The following is a 20,836-nucleotide window of genomic DNA, read 5'->3' as shown; positions in this document are numbered from 1 at the left end:
AACTGACCAAAACTATTTAAATCGGGGAATGAGGGGTTTGAAAAATCAGCGGGTTAAATGTTTGTTTTTTTAGACAAAACGATGCCTTTTTTGTTATTTTTAAAATAAAGTAAAATTAAAATATAAATAGATTTTGTTTAAAATTATTTGAAACAACTTTCTCCCATTTGCAATTACACATTGTTTAAAATTTATTTTGATTTGTATTTTATCCTATCTTGTTATGTGTGATGACTATTTTTAGAATTTAAATGTATACAATGGGCTTGTGAAATTATAATATTTTGAAATTTTAAAATTTTGTAGGTGTTGTGATATTCTTTTAGAGATTGAGTCATTTGGCTCGATCGATTTAATAAATATATAATTTCATTATAGAGATCGATTTATTCAACTAAATTATCTAATTTAATTATGCAGTTCGAATAATAAATCAATGGTTCGACTAATGAACTAGTAACCCAATACTCACATTAATTTAATGAGCAATTAGGTTTTTAAAACATTGAAAATAATTGATATAGCTAATTCAAAATTTAAAATAACATAAAAATGATTAAATATTAAAAATAATATAATATTAAACAAATAAATAAATAAACAACTTATGAGATATTCAACAAAATTATGAGGTACACGAGGATTCATTGTCTAGGTTAAAAACCTATATTTAATAAATAAGAATTTGATGAATTAACTCATTATTATAAAATTTTGACTAAATAAAATATTCATTCATTTCAATCGATAGAGTACATTGTTGCAATACAAATTAAAAATCGTCAAAAACAAAAAGGATGAATCTGCAAACAAACTCACAGCATCCATGTTAATAGCATGAAACGGCAAATTACATATGACTATGAATATAACGATGGCTATATTAACTCACTATTATAAACAAATATTATATCTTAGTTTGGTGAGGATTTTAACGTCTGTTATAGTGTCGAGGAATCATATAAGTTATGAAAAGGAAGTTATAAAAAAGAAGTAATTACTTTTCTCTTTAGAGCATAAATATAGGGGGTGGTATTTGCCACATGTACCACTTGTGTCATAATAGTATGGATAATTGAATGTAAATGGTGTAGTATTACATAACCACCATATCCAAATAATGCTACGGTGCTTTTCAATTTTTTAGTGTATATTGTGTGATTAGTGGGACCCATTTTAAACTTTTAGATGGGTAGTATGGATATTTACAAATTTTAATTAGGTGGTTTAAATAATTGAGAAGTGTGAAATAATATATTATATTAAGTGGGGTCCATTTATACCACCAAATTGGGTGGTATGGATGTGGATGCTCTTAGGTTACTGGCCGAGACAAAAACAGAAAAGTACACCACTTTTCTTTTGGTGGGAGGTTAAACAAAGGAAAATATCTCACTTTTTGACAATTAAAAAAAGAAATGATATTTCTCTAAACTTTTCTCTCTTTTCATTCTTCCATCGCAGGGGTGGTTTTTGGCCATTTTTGGCTAAAAATTACCCCCTCAACACCGTATTTCTTTCTCTTTTTATTTAAATAACTGGTTATCCATATAAATTTGCTTCTTCTTTTGTGTGTTTTTAAGTTTTCACCGTCTTGTGCGGTGTTTGTTGGTTTTCCCGTCTTAGTACGGTGTTTGTTGGTTTTCCCGTCTTAGTACAGTGTTTGTTGGTTCAGATTGACACATTTACTTCAAATCATTGCAGATCTGAGGAAGACTTTTTCGTTAATGTTGCAGATCCAGAAGTATGAATATTCTGGTGACTTTTATTTTGTCATATTTGTAGGCACTTTCATGTTGCTGTTGTATGCTATTAACCTAGGTGCTGCAGGATTGTTTGCAGATTCATCTTTTTTAGTTTTTAGCGATCTTAAATTTGTAATGATCGATTTATTTTTCAATTTGAATGAATGAATATCTTTTTAGTCAAAAGAAAAAAAATCGGGTTGGAACCGTTAACTAATGTGAAATTCTTGTATTTTAAATATATAGTTTTTTAAATTATATATATATATATATATATATATATATATATATATATATATATATATATATATATATATATAATATTTTTAGAGTTAAATATGTCAGATGTCCCAATAAATATATCATAATTCAATTTTAGTCCTTCAAAAAATTCCTTCAAACAATGATCCTCTTAATGTTTTTAGCCCATAATTTTACTCCATGTCGTGAACTTCTATAACACCCCAATTTTTATTTATTATTTATTTTCTTAGTTATTTATTTATTTAATTATTATATGATATAATAATTAATTAAATTGTGTGATTTTGTGAATATATGGATTATTTGAATTAATTTGTGATATATGTGTTTTGGTTAATAAGTGTGAAAATGAGAAAATAATCATTTGGGCCTAATGTTGTGTTATCATGAGAAATAGTGGAGGTGTTAATTAGTAAGTCCATTTAAAATGAGAGTTAGTAAGGGTTTCATAAATAAGAGAGAAAAGAGAAAGATACTAAGAAATAAGGAAAAAGAGGAGAAGAGAAGAGAAAGAGAGAAGAGAAGAGAAGAAAAAGAGAGAAGAGAAGGCAACCCTAGAAGTTCAAATCCTAAGGTAAGGGTGAGTTTTCATTTGATTATGTGACTATATGATGTATGTATTGATGGGTAAAAATATGTTTAAGATGAATTCCGTAATTTTTATGGTTTTGAAATTGTTAAGTTTTGGTGATAATTCATGATATGTGATGATTAATAGTGTATATTGTGTGTTAGCGGTATTGTCTATGATATATCTATTATTATAATTATTATAAATCTATTAAAAGTAAAGTACTTGGAAATTCCAAATCTAACCTTTTGGTTAAATGTTATAACTTTTCTTATTTCAATGGTATAATAGACTAATCAACACTATGATGTTACCATATTCATTTGGTATTTAATTTTGCTGACGTGTCAATCCATCACAATTTTATACATTATTTTTTATTTATTTGATTTATATTTGAATTCTTTGATTTTATTCACCATTAATGAGGAATTGGAATAGACATGGACAAATTAATTTGGTATATTATTAAATGGTATATTATTTAATGCATGATTTATAAATACCCACTATTTTAAATATTCACTGCAAGATTAAATGTTTAACATGCTACCAGCAATTACAATTTGCATTATTACTATCCACTATCATTATTATATTATTATGACCATACTTACCATACGTTTAACATGTTGCTATTCCAATAATCACTAATTCCTTTTTCAATCAATTATTAAAGGGTAATGCTAACGAGTGCCCCGGGGCACTGGTTAAGAGATCAAAAAGGTAAGTTGAGCTTTATTTAATAAAGTAAAAAGATATGTTTTAACCCAAAATATATGTATTCAATTCATTGAAAACATAAATAATTAATTTTCTAAAGTATATTGTGTGTGTTCAAATGCAATTAATTCATGATATTTTCTTTATTTGGAATGCTTAACCAGTGCCCCGGGGGCACTCGTTAGCATGACCCATTATTAAATTGGTGTTATGCTCAATGCATCAGAAACTTAACATTTACATTTAAAGTTGTAAAACTTTTCAATTTTCAATTTCATTGTTCTCCCATTTATAATCTCTTTATATCAAGAATGAATATTAACCGATTGCTAACTTCGAATTAGCAAAGAAAAGTTTTCAAGAAATTTGTAATCATTTCTCTTCGGTTAATTATCATTCCGAAAAATTTGTTTTCTTCTTTCTTCATCTGAACTGAAATATTCTGGATGTGTATTTGTTTTGTGTGTTTTAGTTCTCTCTGCGCCGCTGTGCACCACCTTCTGATTTTTCTTGCTAAAATGTGGTTTTGATTTGTTCTGAAAAATGTAAGAGGAACTCATGTTGCTGCTTGCATATATATATATATATATATATATATATATATATATATATATATATATATATATATATATATATATATATTTCTACTCAGGATTATACGTTCTTATTTAGTTCTGGGTCTTTCCAACCCTCTGATACGATTCGGATCTAACAATATGTTTTCTATTTGTGTATATTTTTTGTCTTTTGAATCAATGTTAACTCTTATTACAGGTTGTTGTATTTGTCGATTGAATCTTCAGGTTGGAGATTGATGTTGTTTTTGCTTTGTGGATTGGAGATCGTGGTTGATTCAATGAAGTTATCGTAGCTGGTGCAGGTTGTGGATCTGAAACGAATGAAGGTTGTTGTGTGTTGTCGGTTCGTTGAAGGTGTTGTATTGATGTAAATGTGTTGTGAGAGTTGATTGCGGATTTGTTGTGAGTTTGCAGATGCGTTTCGGTTGCGATTTTGCGGTTCTACAGTTTTCGGTTGCGATGGTAGGATCAAGTAGTGAGATTAGGACCGAGTAGTTTGTTTAGGTAGTTCTTACTATCAGAACGACACCTTTCAAAGAAAAGCTATCAGAACAAAATCATATTTTCATCAATAGTTAATAAAATAACAATTCATAAACTTAAAAATGAAAATCTCACGTTTATTTTCATGAACAATTAATTAAATAATAATTTCTAAATTAAAATATGATTATTCCACACTCTACTAAATATCCTTAAAAAATATTAACTCCACTCATGATTATTGATTTTGTTTTAATTTTTAATTATTATTGTTATGAAATTAACCAAAACAATATAGAGATGAAGGGTTAACACCAAAAAAAATAAAAAATAAATATAGAGATGAAGGAGAGGTGAATGAGAGAAAAAGTAATATTGTATTATCATCTTCTTTCAAGTTACCTTAACATTACAACATGATCCGTATTTATAGTACATGACCAATAACAACCATTAACTCAAGGAATACACAAAGGTTAGGAACTTAATTTATAGGAGTTAAGGAATATAGAAAGATTGGGGAAAATGAACACTCCCCCTTGGATGTTCATTAAGGATATGCCTCGTTAAAACCTTATTAGAGAAAACCCAGTGGGAAAAATTCTAGTGAAGGAAAAAGAGTACAATATCTTTTGAATGTGAATTGCCTCGTTAAAAACCTTACCAGAAAAACCCAGTGGGACAAAACCATGGTGAAGGGAAAAAGAGTGCAAAATATATGTATTTCTCCCCCTCATGCAAACATTTATATGTGTGACGATATTGTTTGTAGTCGTTACTTAAAATATCTTCTTCGAAGTGACTTCATGTAGTGCTAATAGTTATGCAGGATTTGATGATGTTGTTGCCATGAGTTGTTTCATAGATCTCCATGAAATGGTTGTACCATCACATGTAAACAAATAACCAGTTTCTGATATACTATTGTGAGAATCTGACAAGTAACCAGCATCTCTAAGATAACGAAGTATATGTTTGACTTCTTTCCAATATCTTCGTGTAGGTGAATAATTATATCTTACTCATAGATTAACCGCAAATGATATATCATGATGTGTATAATTAGCAAGGTGCATTAGTACTCCAATTGCACTGAGATATGGTACTTCAGGACCAAGCAATTTTCATCCTTTTCTCGAGGCCTAGAAAGATCTTTCTCCACATATAATGATCTAACAACCATATTGGAGTAGACAACATGTGACATTTGTCCATATAGAATCATTTCAACACTTTTCAATATATCCTTCTTGATGTACAAATATTATTTTGTCCAAATGCTCAATTTGCAAACCTAGACATATTTTGTCTTTTCTAGATCCTTCATCTCAAACTCTTTATCTAAGCAATTTATAGCTTTTGGAAGCTCTTTAGGAGTTCCAATAATATTTATGTCATCCACATAGATAACTATTATTGCAAATTCTTTTCCACATCATTTTATGAAAATACAAGTACAAATTGAGTTATTTGTATATTCATCATTTAGTAAATATTCACTGAGGCGATTATACCACATTCATCCAGATTCTTTCAGCCCATAGAGAGACTTGTTCAATTTGATGTAGTAGTTTTCTCGAAATCCACAATTACATGCCTCAAGTATATTGAACCCTTCAGGGAGTTTCATGTAAATGTCACTATTAAGTGAACCATATAAATAAGATGTCATTACATCCATCATGTTCAAATTAAGCCCTTCATGTGTTACAAGGCTAGTTAATCATCAAAAATCGATTAAATCCACTACAGGTGAATATGTTTTATCAAAATCAATCTTAGGTCTTTGTGAAAATCATTGAGCAATAAATCAAACTTTATATCATTCTTATTTTTCTTTTTCACAAAAACTCATTTATATCCAATTAGTTTCACATCTTGAGGTGTTCGGACTACATGTCCAAAAGTCAGTCACTTGTAAAGTGAGTTTAATTCTTCTTCAATTGAATATATTTAGTTTGGTCAATTCTCACTTAGTTTACAATCTTTAATAGACTTTTACTCATGATCCTCGTTATCATTGATCACTTTTAGTGCTATATTGTATACAAAGACATTGTCAATATTGACTTTATTTGGTTATCTCAATTTCGGTTCCATTCCATTTCATCCATGACATAATTTATCGAGATCTCTTTATTTCATATTTCAAGTACTTGATTTGTTCTTCTGGAACTGAAAATTAAATTAGGTCAAATTGCTCTTAGCATTTTTATATCCTCACTTGGGTCATCTTTAGTTTCTTTTCTTAGTAGAGGACTTTTAACATTAGAACCGACTTTCATATCACGCTTCAGGCGCAGCAACAACTCATTTGCAATATTATATTATCCAATAGGAGAATCCACTTTGAGTGGAGTATTATCAGCTGATAATTTATTTCATAAACCTTGCAAATGAATAATATTTTGAACTTTGGGTTCATATTGATTTGTACGAGGATCAAGACAACAATTAATTTTAAATTGTTCATTTGAACTTCTTGTTCATGATTTCAGCTGCTTATTTCCTCCCCCTAATATTAGGAAAATTAATTTATCAAGTGATAATCAACCTACTGGGCTGCAATCAAGTATTTGATTATTTTCTCAAATTATATCCTCAAAATTGAGAGTCATTATATTTTTCCAATATTCTTTCTCGACTCATCTTAATGTATTATATTGGAGTAATTGTAATATACACAACACATCCAAATGATCACAAATATGAGAAGTATTAGAATAAATTAGGGAGGACTAAGATATAGTATCTTGTTGGCTTAATGTAAATAAATATCTTAATATCATACTTTGGGTGTTTCAAATATATAATTTAGAATTGATGATCTCATAAGTATCAAACATATAATTAACTTTAGACGTCTAAAGAATGGATCTTCGGGTCCATTTTCTTTTTGTGAACATATATTATATGATATTCAATATCAATTTTAATAATATATGTGATACTTATACATAATTTTTTTAAAAAAAAAAATCCAGAAAACAAGATCTTAGTCTAATTAGTTGAGAAGATAATTTCACAAACTTCTGGTTGTGAGTAGAGACATATGCATGATATTTTAGTCGATGCAACAATTAATGTCATAAAATCGCAATTTCTCAAATTTTTATTTTCCTTTAGAAACACACAAAAATTGACAGGATTGAAGAAACTTCTGGTTCTTCAATTTAAATTATTCGCATCATATTAAATCCGAGATGACCCAACCGGTTTTACCAACGACACATTTAAGTGTAATTTGTAAACTACTGGTTTACAATAACATATACTTAAATTGTACTAATATAAGTGTAGTACAAGCCCGAGGGAAAAGCCGATAGCTTTTCTGTTATACATTTTATGTCCAAATTCCTTTGTGTAATACAAAGATATTCAATACCTCCAATATAATTCATGTGAATTATCTATGATGAAAAAATATTTGGCAAGACATAAAGAGAACACACAAAAAGAAAATATAAAGGATTAAAGTTCATTCGAATCTCGACTCTATCAAAATATGAGATTACTTTCGGGTGCCTTTAAGATGGACTAACAAATGTCATCCATACACTATACTTGTAAAAAGAAAAGAATAATATAATTAAGATTTATATGAGAAATCTAAGCACTATTATAACAACTTTAAAATATGTAGCAACTTTAGACTATTGATATATTCTTTAATAGATTGCAATGTTTTAATTCTCTTGTTAAAATATCAATATTTAGAAATAATATGAATAAAGAAATTGTATCAGCAAGACTTTGTTTAATATGAGGTATTACAATTGAGTACACTGATCATCCTAATTTTGGAGCATCAAAAACTATATCTAATTTGTGTAATGATAGACAATATATTCAAAACTAATATAATAGTATCCCATGATTAATAATTTTAATCATACACACGCATATGCACATATTAACATATAATTATCAAAATTATACAAAATCATATCATCATATAATTATGTTGTTTTACTATCCTTCAGGGATGTTTGATAAGATCTTCAGACATATAACCATCCTGCTGGGATGCGTTAAAATTATTTGAGTTATTCTTCTGGAATAACAATCTTTTTATGAGCATATTACAAATTATAAATTTTTAGATCGAAACAACAACAAAATTTTATGAAATCCTTCAGGGATATTTTAATATTACTCTTGAAATATTTTTGGGATGCATGAAGATCACAATTGATATTATCCTGATAGCTTCGTTTTACTTAGAAAATTATAATATTTGCAATCCTTCATAGATGTATACCATTAAATTATCAAAGAAAATTAGATCATTTTTATGAAATTTTATTTCTCAAAAATGCAGGTTACAAATCTTTACATCATTAATAAAAGAAAAATAAAATTTCTTTGTGAAATCCTTCTAGGATACTTCACTATTATTGATTCAATCATCTAGAATTCGATAATATAGGTGATGCAATTATTTTTCAAATTTTTAACATAACAGATGCAATCATTCTGAGATATGTTATTAGTATAGATGCAATCCTTCTGAGATTCATTAATATCATGATGAAATCACAATTTTTTTTTATAGTTCTTCACGAATTCAATCACATTTTGTAGTTCTTTAGGAACTCAATCATAAATCTTTTACTAATAAAAATAATAATATTTATAATCCTTCTAGGATTCAATAATATTATAGATGCGGCCTTTTAAAGGTGATTGAACGTTGAATTCTTCTGGAATTCATCAATTATTGATAAACACAATAATCGATTAAACTCAATCTTTGAACAATAATTTGGAGATAGTTTAATATTAATCTTTAGTTCTACAAATATCACATCACAAACTATTTCCATAAACAAAGGTTGAGAAAAATTATTCTTTGTGCAATCCTTCAGGGATGCTTAAATATTAAATTAACACTTTTATGTGTTAAAATTCAATTTCGGACAAACATATAGAAATGCCTTAATGTTAAATTCTTCCGGAATTTAACAAGAATGATCAAAGAAATCTAATATTATTGTACAAGGTAAATAAATTTCTCTACAAAATATATTAAAAAAAAATAAACATATTTATATGAAGGAAAAAAATAGTAACAAAAACATGAATTGTATTATATTGGTTCAAATATATTAAGATTAGAAAAATAACGTAGAACCTGGCTATATCATCACTCGCGTTGTAGAGTATCGTGCTGATAACGTGTTATAAAATTAACCAAAACAATATAGAGATGAAGGAGAGATGAATGAGAGAAAAAGTAATAGAGTATTGTATTATCATCTTCTTTCAAGTTACCTTAACATTACAACATGATCCATATTTATAGTACATGACCAATAACAACCATTAACTCAAGGAATACACAAAGGTTAGGTACTTAATTTATAGGAGTTAAGGAATATAGAAAGATTGGGGAAAATGAACATCCACATCTATTTACTATTATTCATAACAATTATTTAAAATAAATTTAACCAACATTAGTAGGGAGGTTTAGGGATGTCAACGGGGCAAATATTATTCGGAGGATGTTTCTCCGCTCCCCGCCCCGCCCCCAAATTTAGTCCCCATCCCCATCTCCAATCCCCGCCACGGGGGAATATTTCCCCCCATCCCCATCCCCACAGATCCCCACGGATATCCACGGAGATCGAATCTTAAGAAAATTTCTACACTTTTTGATCAAAAATATGACACTAGTATTTTGTTATTTTTTTCAGTATTTTTTAAAACGCATATATTTGCATCTTTATTTTATAAAAAAAATAAAAATACATCTTGCATCAATAATAAATAAAAAAAAGCAAAAGAACTTGATGTTGCTAATATTTTTTATGTAAAAATAAATAAATAAATAAATAAATAAATAAATAGTAACATAACTTGCTACCGTGCTTCCACTAATTTACTACAACAATACCGATGTCATCCAACGCAAGTGGTTGATTATGTGTGACAAATCTATAACTTCTAGTGACTCTTCATTTTCTAATACATTGATATTTTTCATGTAAAATTATATAATTATATAATATATAAAATATATAAATTAAAATATATCGTCGGAGTCGGGAAATCCACGGGGACGGAGGATACTTTTCCAATCCCCGCCCCAAAGTGTTATCGGGGGAACTTTTCCCTCCATCCCCATCCCCACGGGGAAAAAAATCTCCAACTTCGGATCTCCGCATAGATATTCCCCACAGGATCCCCATTAACAGATGCAATTGACATCCCTAGGGAGGTTATTATAAATGGAACATCAACCCAATTCTATATTACTCTCAATGTCACTATGCGACTATCATTTTCTTATAAATAGATTCACATTCTAATTTAAACTTTTTTGTTACCTTTGCTGCCAGGCCAACTTCTACAACTATGTTGTCGTAATGTTTATATTCAACGCAATTATGTTGTTTGCTTGCGGGCTCGCGGGAACTGGTGTCGGCCTTGGCAATTGGTAATCCTATATGTTTACAATTAGAAGAAATACGCGGTTATTGTCTCATGTGAAATTGACACATACCCATCTTTTCTCTTTTGACAGATTATATGTATGAAACTTGCAAGGTTGCAATTGATGTTAACATTCAAAACATGTATTTGGTCAACAATTTTGTGTAATTTTGATCGTTAATATTCTGGCAAATGAATGAAAAGAGTTGGTCTTATAATCACAAATTTCTTAAAACATCTATAAAGTATCGAATCTAAATAAATTTAAATTCTAGAAAGTGAGAATTGAATTCTTATAAAAGATATAGTCTTATAAAGGTAGTCTTGGATTAATTTATTTTGTTCTTTTGTAGATATACCTAAAACATCTTTATTAAAAATAGACTTTAAAATTTTATTTTTTTAAATATAAACTTTTATTTATCTTAAATTTTTAAAAAGTTTTTATTTTGTGAAAATAAAAATATTAATATATAATTCGTAATATCACATACTCTATTTCTAAAATCGTATAAAAATGTTAAAGATTATTTATTTTAAAATGGAAAAAATGTATATATTAAAGCTTAATAAAATTATTAATACTATATTATTTTTTATTACACGTATCCAATTTACTTATTATACAGTTTTCAATCCAAATTCAAATTGTCACTATGTAGTTCTTTAACTTGTAATTCCAATTTTTAATTTTTTTTAGATCTTAAATGTAATTAAATAATAACTACAATAATAATAATAATCAAATTATTATTTAATATTAATTACAATTTAATACTTTTTTATTTTAGTGTGATACTCTCTCCGTCCCATATTATAAGCAAAAATCATCTTTTCAGATTCATTTAATAATTAATGTATTTAGACTATATATATAGTCTAGATACATTAATTATTCAATAAATATGAAAAAGTGATTTTTACTTGTAATATGGGACAAAGGGAGTATGTTTATAATATATTTTGGTCCTTAGGTGTCAAATACTACAAATTACTTTTGTTTTTATCATCTATACAAAAAAATTAAATTAGAGATTCTTTTTTGAAATAAAAGATTTATTTTTAATATTTTATATTTTTATGAAAAAATTAATAAGAATATGAAATACATTTAAATTAAAAACATTACCATCTATTTTAAATATTTTGGCCTCAATTAATGGACCATTTTATAAATTATATTTGGTGCCAACAGTAAAATATTTGCATAATCCTTGCTTTATATTCAATATAAATACGATTTTATAAGAAGGTTTTAGGTTTGTAATATAACGGGAGCTGTCATACATCGTAGGTTGTAAGAGAATATAAATATGATATAATAAAAAAAATTAAACTGAAATTTGACGGGGAGTTGTCATACATTTTAAGTTTGGAAATTAATGGTCTAATATCTAAAATAAGTTTAATAATTTTTTTATAATTAACTCATACGGATTCAACTGGAGTTTGTGTATTCACGGGTAGATGTGAACGTATCTTTTAAATCGTTCTTTTGATACTGTTTAATATAATTGAAGTCACAGAATCAGTTGTAAGGTTAATTATAGGTTCAGATCAATGCTTAAAAAGCAAGTCCATATGATTAACCTATATTTATAACTATGTGAATGTCGACCAATTGAAGAATGAATTGATACTTTATAAATGATGGTTTGATAGACGCCTAATATGAACCCAAACAGGACCCGTGCGATAGCACGGGTTTCTTACTAGTAATGAATGAAAAATGTTATTCATACACCAAATGTTACACCTATATTGTAGACACTATTCACAAATACGTGAACAGTGTTTAAATTTTTTTTTTAATATTTTTTTTATAAATATACTTTGGTTAATGAAATATTAAATTTTGGTTAATACAGTTCAAAGTTTAGTTAATATATATTTTGACATAAAAAATTAATATATATTGTACAAACTTTGGTTAATTTTATTTATTAAATTGGTTAATACAGATCATAATTTGGTTGATGAATTCTCAAATAAAAAAATATTAAATAGTAAATTAAAATTGGTTAATGGAGTGTAAATGTTGGTTAATATATTTATAATTTAGTGTCAGAATATGGTTAATAATATGTATTTTATTGGTTAATGAAATAGGTAAAGTGGTTAATAAATTATAAGTAAAATAATAGGTTGATGGTTTACATTTTTGTGGTTAATAAAGTTGTGAAGTTGGTTAATAACACAATCTTATATTTGTATTATAAAATAAATTTTAAAAATAAATATTTTTTTTAAAAAGTCAAAAATATTTTTTAAAAACAATATTATTTTATTTGAAATATTATTCACCGTATTTACGGTAAACAATCTATACGATGTAGGTATTGATGTAAAAAAAAGTGTAAGAATGTTATTATTTTGTTACTTAAGTTGTCAGGCAATTTTCTATTGAAATCAAGACTTTCAGAAGTGACTGTGGTTTATAATTCAACATGCTAACCTTTTACCAATCTCTTGGAATCTTCATCAAACATCTTGTGTAGAAAGTAGAAACCCCACAATAGAAATCTAATATGAAGGAAAACATATACATCTTTTGAATTTTACTAGGGCTTTAAAAAATAAAATTCACTCAAATATTTCTAAAAAATTTTGGTCTTATTTTTTTTATGTCATGCCACTTTTTTAATTAACAGACTCTCTACCCATGTTTTGATAAATAAATTCCCCTTTCAAATTCTTTTCACACTTTCCAATCATTTTAGATTTAAAAGTTTTTTTCCCTTGTATAATGTTTGCTAGCACTTTAACCCAACATAGATAGATGTTGGATCCTCGGGCTAGGAAAAATAATTTTTAGATTTTTAACAAAGATTAAAAGGATATTTGTTATTTGATCTTTTATATCACTCTACCTTTATTTTTAAGAATGATAAATTTCATAAGAATGTTTTTCATGAAAATATTCATATTGTTTCATTCATGCATAACTATTCAAATCACTATTACAAATAACTTTTTTCATGACGAAGCAGCTTATTGGCTTGGTTTTTTTACTCTAACCTCTTAATTTTAAAATAAAATTGAAGGATAAAATAATCAGATTTTACTATAAAACACTCGTTGAATATATTTTACACTAATACTATCTTACTTGTAGCCGTCCCACTGTCGAATGCATCATATTTTTAGGATGAATTGCAAAACTGAAAAAATGTTCTTCTACCTTAAACGAAATGTTTTTTCAGTTTTTGCAATCCATCTCAAACGATGGTGTTGATGTTGTTGTTGAAGATTTTGAACAACTGTGATTTATTCTTAAAAGTCTTTATTGATGGATTGCAAGTGCTGAAAAAACATTTTTCAATTAATTTTTGGAACAAACACTTGATTAGAAGTTGGATGCATTTCAAACATGCAAATTGTATACGTTAGTAAAAGCAGTGATAATGATAGCATCAACAATCAATCTTGGTGATGTCATGTCTAACTTTCAAGACAGATCTCTACCACCTTGTATGGGACCTGGACATGTTGTATTTTTTATATTCTACGAAGATTTGTTGCATACAATGTATATTTGATATTCTGAGTAAACAAATTAACCATTTTTTTAAAAAAATACTCTAACCCCTCGATTGTTTTTTAAAATCAAGGGGTTAGAGTGAAATAGCAATTTTTTAAACAAAAATGGTTATATTGTTTACCCAGAATATTAAAAATACATTGTATGTAACAAATATTGTATGAGATCTGCTCAAGCTATAATTTTAATATTATGGGTAAACAATTTGATATTTTGCGATGATTTGTTTCATACAATGTATTTTTAATATTCTTGGTAAAGAATATAACCCTTTTTGAATTTTTTTTATCTTACTCTAACCCCTCGATTGTTTTAAAAACTGAGATGATAATTAAGTGTATTTTTTTGCTATTTTCAATCAAAGGCCTTAAACAAATATTTGTTGTTCATTTAAAGATTATCAACGCTCAAGAATCCATCACTAGTGATCCGCGTGAAACCTAAGGGACGTCCATTATATAAGTTCTCTTACAAAATTGGAAATCTAAATGAAACATATGAAACCTAAGGAAACTTGGAAAAATTCTCTTCGATGGATTGCAAGAACACAAATTCATTTGAGTTCAAGGTTTGTTCTATTAAATTTTTATTTTTACCTAAAATATTTTTTATTATAGATTTTAATTATGTTACATTTTTTTCACCAGAAACAAATACATGCAAGATCCGTACATGAAAGAGTTTCCTAGTATTTGATCTTGTCCAGAATATTAAAGAATTGAAGATCCAACATACGTTATTCATGGAAAATTAATGTAATATTATTTATAAACACTGTAACGAGTTTTATTTTAAAAAATGTAATATTATGGTAAACACTGTAATAAGATTTATTAAAAAAAACTGATGACCCCTCGGTTTTTATGATAAACTGAGATAAAAAAGGTGCTAGTTTTTGTAAATAATAAAAGTGCAGAAATAGGGGTTCGAATCCATGTCATAATAAACCATTACCTCGGCGTTTCAAAACCCGAGGAGTTAAGTCATTAATTTTCATGACGCCCTCTGTAACCTTGATTCTTTTACCGAGGTAAAATGCATTTCGCATCCGATGTTAGAAGCGCTTTTTATAGTAGTGAATGACACTTAGATGGTCATGTTTGGTTTTGTAATGATATTCCTCCAAACAATCATCCACACATGCACACTAACACTACACCTTTGCATTCATCTCAACATTCTTCATCTCTTGATAATTTGCAAGATATGCATAATGAAATGATTTCAAAAAAAAAATTGACTGATTCAATTAATCTCGGTGTATGGAAATCCTCAAGAATTTACAATCCACAAGAATATCTATAATATTAACATTACACTTATATTACTAAAACTTCACTAAATTTTGTTCTTCAACCCAATTCTTATTTCTCATCTCATAATAGAACTTACCCATTCCATTTAGTCTTTTAATCGGCTATAACATCCACTCCTGATCCAACCACATTTAATCAAATCTCTCAAATTCCGCAATGGAGGGAGGCCATGTCTAAAGAGTTGCAAGCCTTACAAAAAAACCACACATGGTTCATCACGGACCTCCCACATGGTAAGAAATCTATTGCTAAAAATGGATATTAAAAATTAAATATCATGTCTATGACAAGATAGGCAGATATAAAGTAAGGTTAGTTGCTAAGGGTTATATCCAAATTTTATGTATTGAGAATTTTGACACTTACTCCTTTAATGCAATGTTAACTATAATAAGACTTCTTTAATCTTTCTTATATTGATCAATCTATATCAATTTGATGTACACGGTACTTTTTTACACGGTGACTTCTCCTTCAAGGCATTTCCTTATCACCTATTCAAAATCAAGGACCTCGACAATTTGAAGTACTTCTTGGGCCTAGAAGGTTCCACATCAAGCAAAGGCATTCATGTATTCCAACACAAATATGCTCTGAACCAGTTGACTAATACAGAAACAATCGGATAAAAACCTTTCACCGCCCCTATTCAAAGATATGAGAAGTTGACAGAATCCACATGCGTTCCATTACCTAATCCAGAGTCTTATAGACGCTTAATTGGAAGATTAATTTACATTACATATACTAGATCTTACTTATGGATACGAATCAGTAAGAAAGTTTAAATCCAGTGATTGAAGAAGTACCTCTCTATACAAGAACAACTATTTTTGAAAAAGGTAATAGAAGAAATTGAAAACGTACTATTTTTCTTTTGATAACTTCTACGGTGAAGTTGCAAAAATGACAGTTTTAAAAAAGTCATCCAGAAACCATTCTGTGTTATATGAGAGTATGCAATTCTCATTTTTTGGATTAATTTAACGGTGAGTTTATTATTTTCTTTATTATAAAAAATTCTTAATCATCATCTTCAACTTTTAGCCAGGTCACTTCAACCCGTTTTCAGACCCGCAATCACCATTATCTTGACCTGACTTAGACCTTACCAAGATGAGTGTGTTCATCACCTTCAATTACATTTCATGAACAAAAAATGTGAAAAATCACCAAATCAACTAATTACACTACAACATTTATTGCTTATGGCAACACTTTTTTATGCAACATGTGTAAATTGTTGCCTAAAAAAAGATCAGGCAACGATTTTTGTTTGCTGCCCAGACAATTCTCGCAACACCTAACAAATGTTCCCTAAAATACTTCTGGGAACAATTTTCAAATGTTCCTACCGTTTATCTTTGACAATAATTGAAAAATGCCCCCTTAAATACTTATGGGAACAATTCTAGATTGTTGCATCATTCTTAAAAAAAAAAAAGATAGTGGCAACTTTCTCTCCAAACATTATAAAATTGATTTAATTTAATAATTAAAAATATATCATTTTTAAATTTAATAATAAAAATATATTTTATGATAGAAATATTATTAAATTTATCATAATAAAAATATATATAATTTATTATAATAAAATATATAAAACTTATTTAATAAAAATTATTTATTTTAATAATAGAAATATATATTTTTTGAGATTAAATTATTTAAAACGTTTTCAAGCCCTTTTTACAAACCCTCACGCCTTTTCTGTTTCTCCAAACCCTCACTCACGCCTTTCTGAAAACGTTCAAACTCTTTCTTCTCCAAACTTGGTTCTCCAAACTTTTGCAATTACGCCTGACCTCCTATTTCAAACGTGACAGTGACGGTGAAGTCCATTTTAGCGGTGATGTAATGGTGAAGTTCGATTTCAACATAAAAGATGACAGTGAGGTCCGATTTCAACCTAAAAGGTGAGGATGAAGTCCGATTTCAATCGGTTGCCTCAGATCCCGTTGAGTTCACGCCCAAATCCTTTCGATTTCAACGTTTTCTCGAATCCCTTTGATTCTGATGAGTGGTTGCTGCCTCTAATCCCTTCGATTACGCCATTTTCAGAGGTAAAAGTGGTGTTGGACTTGATTGTTTTGTCGATTTATATTGTATTTGAACTTTGATTTTGACAAGTGTTGCACTTGAGTATTTGCTTACTTGTTTTTGAACTTTTACTATTCATTGTTGTTCATTGTGGATGGAAACAAACAGGGACTAACATCATCTCTCATAACAACCCCACGACGCCGTAACAACAACCTTCTCATTCATTTGTTTGTTTGTTGTTTAAACTTTTAAGTGCGAGAAAGCAAACAAATTTCTTTTCAAATGAGATTTTCATGTATGCTTAATTTATTATTTTTTATTCTGAAACTTGAAGGTATAGTTATTATACCCCGCTGCTTTTGATCGGTACTCCTCCTCAGAGATTTGCTATTATTGATACAGAGAGTGTTGTTACTTATGTTTTGAGCTCTACTTATGAGCACTAGTAAGCACCAGGTAATAATTGTCCAATGTTTTTTTTCTACATTTTATAAGTTTAAATTAATGATTATATACTAAATTTTGTATAAAAAATAGTTGATTGGTTTGTGGATATGATTCATGATTATGAAGAAATGTATACTCTTTATTTCTATATTGATTTTTTGATTTTTGTTGTGCTTTTGTTTATGTTGAGTTTGTTGAAACTCTTAATAGAATCTAAAGTTCTAGCCAAAAAGTATAATTGTGTTAGAGATAGAATTTAATGTGTTTTCTTGCTGCTATGTATAAATTATAAGGATAAATTATTCAAAGAGGCTAGACTGGTAGTAGATGATATTTAGTGTATGTGGATATTTCTCTTGTGTATATCAACTTGTGTTAGATCCTATTTTTTGTTTTTTTTTTTTCAGGGATAGATGTGGTCCATTAGTATGAGTGACATCCTTCTAATTTCCTGTTAAGTTTTGTGTCAATTTGGGTCATCTTTCTATCTACCAGCTTGTTATATATTGTTGTTCTCCAATCTGCAGTGTCTAGTATTTTGAACTTCTCTTTTATATATGATATAGTTAATAACAAATAATATATTGGAATATAATTTGTGAAAGTTAAAAAATTACTTTGTTGTCTAACTACCTATGTATCCTATTATGATAGTAATTTGAGGTGTTACTTTTGGGTGTTTGTTTTGCACATGGGATAAAACTCAAATTGATAGTGATAATAAGAATGAATAATACATTCACTTCAAAATAAAATAGTGAGCCACAAACTTGCTTTACAAGATAAGGTGTTTTTCCCATAATTTTTATCCAATGCAAAGTTACTTAGAAGTGGTGATAATCTTCAATGTTTCTCTTTGCTTTATATGTATTCAACTCCAATTTATTTTACTTTGGAACATTAAAAATGATTTTACAGGTATTGGTTCTATTTTTTTATGGTGACCTGACCTTCCTATTTTGTATTTCACTCCTTAAAATATATATATATATATATATATATATATATATATATATATATATATATATATATATATATATATATATTTCCATAATTATGATGCTGATTTTAGCTTCTACTGGCCAGGTAATGTTACAGACATTTTTAAGTGGAGGAAGCCTCTCATTTGTAAAGAAGATTCACTCATTTGCTATATCAACCATAATATCTGGCCTTGTTAAGTGGTACCCAATGATAGGATAGTGTAGCAACCTGCCCTAAAAATTAAAGTTTAGAGTCGCCACCTATTCTGAAGGGCGAATAGGAAACCCTACGCAGTATAGAGATCGAGGTAAGATACTATATTCAGGTCGAGGGAAGGTGTTAGGCACCCTCAACCCTTTCCTAAAGGCTAACATTTCAAAGATAAAGGTTTATGGCAAGGTTTATAGCTAAGGAAGTGAATAGGGAAAAAAATGAGATTTTAGGGAGGGGGACTCGCCTTGTTGCCAACTGCCTACGTATCTCCTTATGGAGAATCAGAGTCAACGTAGTTCGGGGGACGGGTTGTACGCCTTTAAGGTTTGAAATTTGATTTGAAGGTTTGAAGGCTTTGAATAGCCTGTCGTAGATAAAAATCTGTATTTGGAGTTTGAAGTTTGAAAAAATGTTTTGAAGTTGTTTTAGATGTTCTGGGCGTACAACCCTGATTTGGCACAATTAACCGCAATGATCAATAGGTTTGATCACCATAGTCAAAAGATTAGGGGTTTTGTACCATTACCAATTCAAATCGATTGATTCGATTATCACTAATAATGAATTATTGTGTTTTATTATTTTTGATGAATTTTATTTTGTATTGTTACCCCTCATAATCGATTAACACGATTACAAATAATAACAAATTAAATTTAGAACAAGGCAAGATTAATCATCACAATCAATAAGATGATTGCAACCATTTAATCGAATATAATTGAATTGCATTTTAATTAAATAGAATTTTAATTAAAATTATTGTTGACCATAGCGATTAATCGATTTAATCGGCACGAACAACAAATTAAACACTTTAATATAAATATCACATAATAATTTATTTATAAAAATAATTATTATATAATTAATATATTAAAAGGTATTTTAATTAAAACAAAATAAATAATTAAAATTTATTTAAGTTTTATTAAGGTTGTAATCCTGCGTGATAATGATGAGGGTGTATGATATGGGGAGTCTATGGTAAGCCATGGATCTATTGGGACAAAAATCGAACCAATCACATGGCCTGGGAGTGGCCATGTGTCGCATGATTACCGGCCCTAAAGAGATAAGCTTATCTCTTCTCTATGCTTTGTTTCAATCATCAAAGTAGGTGCAGCTTCCCTAGGCACCGATTCCCCTCTCCCCACTTACTCTCTCTCTCTTCGGTTTAACACAACAAAAAAAGAAAAAATTAATGAGGAACATTATTCCTCTTTCTCACTTCGGCTTCCTCTCTCGTTTTCACTCTCTCTCACTTTCTGCAAAAAAAAAACCAAGAAACTCCAAGGGTTTCGACCTATCCGCCCAGAAACCTCAAATTAGATGAAGATCTTCATGATCTTCATCTCTTTCACCCCACACCTTCGTCAAACTACCCAGAAGCAAAGCAAAACGAATCCTAAATCTATCAATTTTCCAGTAAATAAATCAAACAACACATGCAATGGATTAACCCTAAGCTAAGTTCTTGGTTATGT

The 20,836-nt window shown here is 28.5% G+C and overlaps 1 long non-coding RNA gene across 2 annotated transcripts; it reads left to right on the top strand.

Moving 5' to 3' along the window:
* Nucleotides 1-17,350: 17,350 nt before the first annotated feature.
* LOC131647305 (uncharacterized) lies at nt 17,351-19,910 on the top strand. Of its 2 annotated transcripts, XR_009297777.1 has the most exons (3): nt 17,351-17,725; nt 18,040-18,161; nt 19,239-19,910. It is a non-coding gene; the product is annotated as an uncharacterized LOC131647305 (long non-coding RNA). The 2 variants fall into 2 exon arrangements; XR_009297778.1 differs by having other exon boundaries at nt 17,351-18,161.
* Nucleotides 19,911-20,836: the final 926 nt, after the last annotated feature.

This window comes from Vicia villosa, linkage group LG2, assembly GCF_029867415.1.
Source record: "Vicia villosa cultivar HV-30 ecotype Madison, WI linkage group LG2, Vvil1.0, whole genome shotgun sequence".
Lineage (NCBI taxonomy): Eukaryota > Viridiplantae > Streptophyta > Magnoliopsida > Fabales > Fabaceae > Vicia > Vicia villosa.
This window is presented reverse-complemented; position numbering and strand designations above follow the sequence as displayed.